The sequence below is a fragment of the Zeus faber genome (genome assembly GCF_960531495.2).
Source record: "Zeus faber genome assembly, chromosome: 19".
In the NCBI taxonomy this organism is placed as follows: Eukaryota; Metazoa; Chordata; class Actinopteri; order Zeiformes; family Zeidae; genus Zeus; species Zeus faber.
Genome location: NC_137206.1, coordinates 16266841 through 16275891, shown reverse-complemented (window position 1 = coordinate 16275891; position 9051 = coordinate 16266841).

Below are 9051 nucleotides of genomic sequence, written 5' to 3'. Positions count from 1 at the left end.
GTCCACCGTACTACACCACTCCACTTGATCTCACAGTGGTGTGGCTCGTTTGGCAAAGGAAGTAGCTCCCCAGACGTCAAAACCTAATTGGTCATACAGTTTGCAATGGGTGAGATTAATGGCCGGCCTATTAGCCAAAGGACTCCTGCGCCGAAACATCGGAGGAGGCGGAGGAGTGTTCGTATGCGAAGAGTGTACACGGAGTCAGCAGCACTCAGCTCGCTCCTTCTCACCAAACTATTTTAATGACTTTCCCACTTCAGTGTTTTGTCTCCAGTGCTCCGCGTATACTGCAGAGGACTCCCTGCGAGCCAAAAGGATCAATTATGCATGCTATTAAATATGCATATCTGTGCCTTTGTTTATTCGATCGGAGTATACTGATATTTCGCTGCTCCACCTCGCAACGATTTTACAATGAAAACCGAGCGACTCGGCCGCTTCTCCGGGACCGCGCCCGGCCTCCGCTCCCACCTGTCGCCGGAAAAAAAAACTGCCAGTCAACCGATCCATCCATTCGGGTCCCTCCTACCTCCTACCGCGCTCATCCCGGAGCCACCGAGGTTTTCAAATCCCTTTACGGTGAAACATTACAGCGGAACCCTGTGGCCGTCGGACTGACTGACGGTTGAACCGATGCCAGGTCGGTGCTCGGTGGAAAATCCTCCACTCATGCATACATATATATATATATATACATACTGTATATATATATATAGAGAGAGAGAGAGAGAGCCTCCAAACGCCGGCTTGGGACGGTGCCTAGTCTACTCATGATTCAAAGACGTGTGTGTGGGGGTTCGTAAGGTAGGGTGGGGGGATTAGAGAGCATAATAGATTTCTGCGCTACAGCCCCAATTCTAATACTGCCCGGGGCTTGTAAGCTTTCCTTACCAAAGATTGCGGCAGAAATAATGGTACGTTCCTTTTCCACTGGTGGGGAGACACTAATAGCCTCTTAAGAAAATCCCGGACCGGTGTCAGATGGACTAATTCCCTTTCAATGGCGAAGCTTTTTACCGTGGCATTCAAAGGACTCACCTCAACTATTTCCACGTCTCCTGGACTCCCTCCTCCATAGATGACTTCCAGAGAACGCAAAAGATTTAAAAAAATGTTTTCGGCTCTGGCCAAGAAACTATCCGCTCTTAAGTTTTTGCTTTCCATATTCGCAGTGGAAGTGAATTCACAAATAACCGGCTTACCTTTTTTTAATGATGCAAATAAAAGTGATGCACCGTTGTTGTGGTGCTTCTCTTTATTTTATTATTATTTTTTTTTTAAACAAAGCACCTTGTTTATTCCATGGCGTGTTGGTCACTCGGAGAGGCCCGTGGCATCCTAATGTAATCTGAGTACAGAAATTGGCCCCTAAGCGCTGACCCTAAACACCGCTCTGCCACATGGAGACAGATAGAGTGGTTAAAGCACAATAATGGAGGTGGAAACGTGACACCAATTAGATTAAATGTGCTGGATGTTCACCGTGCCCTTTTTCCTTTCTAATTTCACTTGGCACAGGACCGGAGAGCAACTCAAACTGGGACGACGGACGATAACGATCTCATTACGGTACTTACTGTTTCAAGGTAATGCGCACAACCTGAGAGAGGCAGGGGGCCTTGGCCGGGACCGAGACTATCTGTGGGACACGCAGACAAAGAGGCACAATAACCCACACAGCTTGGTGTGCAAACGGAAATAGATGGAGATGACACCTGCGACCCCCCCTTTACAACTCGTGTTGCGCGCTCATTTGAAGCATCCAGAGATGGGCTTTTACTCCACCGGAGGCGCACACCCATGCAAAATATTCCGTCCCAGGAAAGTCTGTCCGAGGCTATCCGAGAGGGCCAGAACATGGCGGAGCTGGTTCCTCCCTGAATTATTAACACTCGCAAATGCCCCTCGTCCTCAGAAAGTTCCCAGCGCATTAATTAGAAGGATCCCGGGCGGAGATGCCGCGTAGCCTCCCGCTTGATGCGGGGAGACAAGGTACAAGGATTACCGTGAGCTCCAGAGAATGTTTGCGCCCACGGGAGCTCCACGGCTGCGCATATGCGCCGGAATGTGAGAAAAAGAATAAATAGGGTACGAGACAGGATTCGACGAGAGACCGGAATGTCCGGAAAGTGGCGAGTGCAGCCCATCAACCCAGCTCCCAAACTGTGTTATTTTATACAGAATTTCACGGGGTTACATTTAACAGGGAAAAAAAGCATTTCTATACGGATTCATGCAATAAATTCACCAAAAAAAACAACCTTTTGAGGTATCACACTTGATTAAAGAGTGGCTGAAAGAAAATGAACTAAAATGTTGATCGATACATCGGCCGTACTGAGTTTCCCAAAAAATGATAATTCTGGGCTGAGTCGCGGAGCACAGAAAAAGGTCGACGCGGGTCGAAAAACAATAACGCTCGGCTCTCCCTGCTCTCCGGAAGACGCCGTGACCGTCAGCGTGCCATCCGTCACTCCGCGGCCGCGACGTGGAATTGTCGAGTTTGGGACTCATTACCGGGGCGGCTTATGCTTCGCCGACTCACTCCGTCGGGCGAGCTCGCCTGTGGACGCCGGCTACATGGGACGTGTGCACCTGAGTCTCCCTGTCTCGATGAATAAAGATTAAACACACGTGCTAATACAGATTTGCTGCGTGGAATTTGGGAACGGCGATCTGAAGAGGAGTGGGTGGTGGTGGGGGGGTGGGGGTGGTGTCTCAATTCCCGAACACTCGACAGGGTCTTAGCGGAGCTCGTGCAGCTCTGCTTTTCCAAATCCCGCAGATCAATGGCAATTTGGCAGGAGTCCAACCCCGTTGAGCCACAGTTTTGGCCACGGATTTGAATCACTACCCTGTGAAAAAAAAAACCCCAAAAAACAAAAAACAAAAAAACAAAAAAAAATGGAATCCAAAATGCGTAAATAGAAAGATATCAATGGACATGGTGAACCCCAGCTCTGGGATGGAAACCGAGCTGTGTTTGAATTTCTGGGGATGCTATAGAATGAGGCACTTTGTGTTGAGATTTAGAACAGCAGCTATTTTCTATTCTTCTCTCCCCGTAGCGCCGCTTTGATGGGCACTTCTAAGTAGCAAGTGGAGTGCAGACAGTTCGTTCACCTGCCTCCCATCTGCTTAACAAAGAAAATTGGGTATATATATATATATATACAATATATATATTTATCTTTCTTTTCTTTTTGAAACTTTTTTTTCTTCCAATCACATAATCAAAGTGATCCTGACATTAGGAGTTCAGCCTTTTATTCATTTGCTGTAGACTTTCTAGCCTCCCTCTCTCTCTCTCTCTCTCTCTCTCTCTCTCTCTCTCTCCCACCATTTTTCTCACATTTGGGCCTTTTCCCCCTTTCTTCCTGCCTCTCTCTCTTTCCAGTCTCACACTCTCTCCAGTCTCTCTCTCTCTCTCTCTCTCTCTCTCTCTCTCTCTCTCTCGCTCTGCACCAATCCCTTTCTCCGTATATTGCTCTCTCGCTGCCAATCGCTCCCTTCAGACTGTCAGTGAGAAAAGGGATAAGTGCAAGGTGGCGTTTCAAAGCTCACACATCATGCTAATCACGGCGGATGGAAAAATGACAGCGGAGAAAAAAAAAACCCACAAAAAAAACAAACGGTGATTCAGATCTAATCTTTTGACTTTTCTGTGGAAGCGAACCGGTGAGGCTTCCGGTCCCTTCCCGTGGCTTCATCCGCCGGAACGTCCGTGGTTCATCTTCGTGCACTTGTAGTTCTTTCAAACCTTTTTTTTTTACAAACATTTCAGATCTCCCGCATTTCATCTATGGATTGGACATCATCTATGGATGTCCGAATAGGCGTAGATTTCGGGCGTGTGCATTTTTTCCCCCCAATAAAAACATGAAAGAAGCGGAGGACACACTCCAACCGTAAACTGATGCAGAAGAGGCACAAAATGGTGCATAAAAATTCACCAGAATGCAGGAAATGAAGTTGCTCGAGATGCAAAAGAAACCAACATAGATTAAAATGCAAATATAAAAACAAAAATGAAATCACGCGTCTGCAACGTCAGAAACATTTAAGGGGAATTCCCATTTTCCAACAATTTCCAACTTTCACAGCAAATACCGTGGGTTTTGGCGACATTTCGAGCACGCAATATCACATCGAATCCTAAAGCGGGTGAGACATCTGCCATTCTGCTCTGAAACCGAGAGGGCGGAACTGCTGCAGGACAGGACGTTTCTCAAACCAACAGGAACGAAGAAATCAAACAAAGACCAACGCCGAGACACGAGTGTTTTTTCTTTCTTTTTATTTTTTAAATCATAGTTCACAGTCGAAGGGTCGTGGCGGCAGAACGAGTGTCTGCGTGCGACGGCCGTCCGCCGGCCGTTAGCCGGCCGTCCGCCGGCTTTGTCTCTCACTGGGGCCAGATGGCGTCAACCTCCGCGTCTCCCCGCTGTGGCCAAACAACCCGTCACAGCTTGGTCCCGCCTAACCGAAAAAAAACGAATTCTGCCAAGCGGTGATGTCCCGAGCGCATGAATTCCTCAAATCACATCTGCGCCCCGCAATCCGAACCCATCGGCCCGACGGTCAGCGAGAGGCCGGGGTGGAAAGAGGGTAGAGGAGAAGGAGAAGGAAAATAAATGCAATTGCTTGAAGGTTGCGGCGGTGTTCCCGTCTAATTCGAAGGCCTCCAACTAACTTTCATTAAAGGCCAAGTTGGGCCACACCTTTATCCCGGAGATTCGCTCTTTCAACGAAATGCGGAAATAGGGGAACGCTGGGCTGCATGGGTTTGACCAACCAATATGCTTTCCAATTAAAAACGGGCGAAAATAAAGATATGCAGGGCGGCAGAGATAGTCCATCCACTCGGTCCAAAAAATGTCTTTATGCACCGGGCAATCCCGCCTCCTCGTTTTATTTATTTTTTTCGGTTTGTCGTCCGTTTGTTTATCTCCAGACGGCAGATTTCGCAAATTCAAAAGGGGCTCGACCGATAGTTTCTAAGTCTGCGCCAATAAAATACCGAACGGGGGAAGGGGGTGGGGTGGAGGAGGGGGTAAAATAGGGGCGAAAGTATATTACGGCAAAGTGTTCCATTGACACATAAAGGAGAAAACGAAAAAAAAAAAGCAAAAAAGATCATCCATCTCATTTCCCTGCCGAGGAACCTCTATGAATTTTTTGAATGATGTGGGACGCAGATTCTCCCGTTTCAATCCCGCCGCTCTGGAGATGACCATAATAAGAGGGGCGGGGACAGGCCGCCATGGAATGCTCTGGAGTGCGTTGATAAGGAGGGTGCGCGTGCCTGTGTGCGCGCACGCGTGTGTGTTTGTGTGTGTGTCTGTGTGCGTGTATGTGTGTGTGTGTGTGTGTGTGTGTGTGTGCGTGCGCGAGGCGTTGATGTGCAGTTATATAGGAAGAGGGAAGTGTTTTGGAAATGGTCGTGTGTGTGAGAACGTGCAGGTGTAGGACATAAAGGAGATGGAGACACGTTAATGGCCCCGGCAGGGAACGATCGGAGTTATATCGCCGCTGCCCTTCTACCACTTCACTGTGGTGGAAACCCGTTGCCTCCTTTATCCTTTCTCTTTATGGATCGGACATTTTTGCTCACATTCAACTCCTTTTAGGGTCTGCGGGCTGAGGAATTAAGGAAATGAAAGAATTCAGGAAAAAGGAGAGAAATTCAACATACCGATCAACTAAACCGATACAGCAGGCCAGTTCAACCAAATTTTTCTAGAGAAAAAATTGTTGTTTCAGTATCTCCGGATAATGTGAGCGTACAATTCATTCATATCCTATTCCATATTTATCTGTTTTGGTTAGTGATTTCTTGAATAATCCTTGTAATGGCTTAAATAAATAATTAAATATAAATATAAATTTAATGCCAAAATGTGCCATTAGCAAGCCCTTCAAAGCCACAATGGAGAGAATTGAAAAGAAACTGTTTGATTGCCGTTGAGTGCTTCACTTTGCTTTTCATCATGGGTTGACTTTTGACTGAAATTGTTCCCCCCGGGAGGGGTACCCGAGGTTAAGAAATGACTTGGTCTTCAGATATACCGGCCTATACAATTCCGCCGCTCCATAGACTTCAGATGGACCCCCTCGCACGCCTCCATTACTTCACCTGCATTCAGAGGGGCAAATTAGCCCAATACGTTCTGTGATCTAGGTTCTGGTTCATGCATTAACTTTAGTGGATGCCTCAATTCCGGGTATACAGTCCTCAAGCCTGCAATATCGCCAGGCATCGAACCGGTCCATACGAATGCAAAACCCTTCTGCTTAGGTTAACGTATTTTTTTAAACTCATATAGCCGACTCCTCATGCCTCTTTCGCAATGATTATTAATAATTCTGCAATTGTAAAAATGCCTCCCCCATATCATTCATACCCATTAGATGTGTCGAGTATAATTAATGGTTTTTAATAAAGAAAAAGAAACTCCTCGCGAGGCGACGGGGGCAGGGGGAAAGAGGTGCGGTGCAACAGTGTATTAAAACATATTGCAATGCTGAGAAAGGGGGAAATAGCCATTCATCAAACGGCAGTAATGTCCGCGCTTCAGTCTCCACCAATACAGAGCTATTGCTCGCCGTGCGGGGCGGCGTGCGCGGGTCGTGGGGGCCGTGCGCGCACACCCACAGTGGGCCCGCTGCTATCTGAGCCGGCTGCGTGTGGCTGTGTATGATGTAGCTCCTCATTACCACATAATTGGCCGAGTGATAAAATGATCACAGTTAAGCTAAATCACCCTGCTCGTACACACACGGATATCGCTGCTACTGTGTAACGCCATTACGCCCAGAGAGAGAGAGAGAGAGAGAGAGGGAGAGAGAGAGGGAGTGAGAGAGGGAGAGAGAGAGGGAGAGAGAGAGAGAGAGAGAGAGAGAGAGAGAGAGAGAGAGAGAGCACCGCTGCTGCCACTGCCGCCGCCGCCGCCGCCGCCACTCCATCCACCAATACTCCAACGCTTGGCGGAGGACACCAGGAAAATGTATTCCAGCCCGAGGGCGACCGCTACCTTCCAACGCCGTCCCATTGACTCTGGTTTGGTTCGGTGCGGCAAGCGTTATTATTGGATCATACGTCTTATTTCCCTTTTCTTCTTTTTGGCGTTGTTGTTGCCGATGCAGAGGGGAACGACATTATCAGGCGACGGAACAATTAGAGGACGGGTCTTAATGACCGAGCAGGCTGACGGTCGCAGTGTGAATCAACCATTAACCTTAGTTATCGTCTCCATTTAGTCCATAAAGCGGCAAAAACATCATGTCATGTCATGACCCCGGGGAAAGCCACAAAAAATAAAAAATAAAAATTAAAATGGGAAAAACCCCCCCCGCCTCTTTTTCCAGTTTATTAAGCCGGTCTATTAAAGCGCGGTACAATTTGTGTCTGTGGTGCCGGCAGGTGAAGGCGGTGTTGGGGCGGGAGGAAAGTAAAAAAAAAAAAAAAAAGAAAATGAGAGAAAGACTCATTTCCTGACTTCTCTGTGTGCCGCCCGCAGCATAACCTATCGGGGTCCCAATAACCAATCCGTCGTCCTCCTATTCCAATCTTTAAAACGCCTTATCTTCATAGTTTGGAATAAAATAAATAAATAAATCAGTCAAAGCGGGATGTGGGTTTCAAATAAAACACACGGGTCTCCAACGTGTATTTGTAATGGCTTTGTGGTTTTCATTGTCTAGGAATAAAAAAAAAAGCATAATAATAATCATGTTTTTTTTATTAATAATAATAATAATAATAATAATAATAATAATAATAATTATTATTATAAGGTTTTCAACCGAAAAATAATCAATAAATGACATTACATGCCTTATGCTGATATAGAAAGCACCGTTATCAGTGGAGGGGGAGGACGGGGGTCGGTGGTTTTTTAAATAATGTTAATCAGCCTTGAATTTGTCGGCTCCGCACCCCGACGGGCGTCGCGCTCATCAAAAAACAAACAAGGTCTCCTCTCTGTCAGAGTGGCCTTCCTGATTTCCGAAATGCATTCAAAGGGATTTGCCATCCATATTGAATAGGTGCGCCTTCTCGGTCATCTTACCCTTCCGTGTCCCTCAATAGGCCTCCCCATGGCGGTGGAGCTCCTGGGAAAGAGCAGCCTCCATCTGCAGCAGGTGCAGGTCTAATGACGCTTTGATGCCATATGTCAAATCTCATCACTTGCTGAGTCGAGTGACATTTGCGATGATGGCTCCCAGCAACGGCGTTACAGGTGGACGCCGCTGAGCCCCGGGACGAGGAGGAGGGGATCGGATCGGCGCACTAGAAAAAGTGCTTCCAAGAGGTGTTGTTTAGTCGAGGAAAACAACAACAACAACAACAGCAGCAGCAACAGCAACAACAACAACGACAACAACAGGCTGATCTGCGTGGTGGGTGTCAAAGCTTCATGTCGCATTTGCATTTTTGTAGCACCGGGAAATATGCAATGCCTCGATAAAAGCAAGGTCATGTGATCGTTTACCGCTACCTTTCTTTGTTCTTGGCTCCCATCATTTAGAACTGTTCCAGCTGCTAGTAGTTTCCTGCTTTACTATTTAGAGACTTATTTAGAGACGTGCAACATTTGCGTGCACGCATATACGGCACCTGACCAGTTTTAGGCTACTGCATGGACACTACTGCAGGTCTATAATTAATAAGTCCTCAAAATATGTTCTTTTTATATGGCTCGGCGGTCTACAGTGAACCGGTTGAGTAACCAGTAATCACGTCGCTCTTGTGGGATGTGCGGGACACTCTGGTCGGGGCTCGACCCGCAGAGTGGAGTGGAGTGATTGCCTGCATCATGTCAGTGATGGAGGTGGGAGACGGTGCTTGTCCTTGTGTGGTAAAAAAAACAAAAACAAAAAAACAACAACAACAAAACGGAAAAAAAACCCTGGAAAAACAAACCGGGGCCATTGTGTCACGCTGGAGCACTCCGCACTTAAGTGCGATTTTGAGTTGTTCTACTTTGCTTGGTTTAAATACATTTTAAGGTCACTGTATTTTGTAACTTTTAACTATGACGTTTG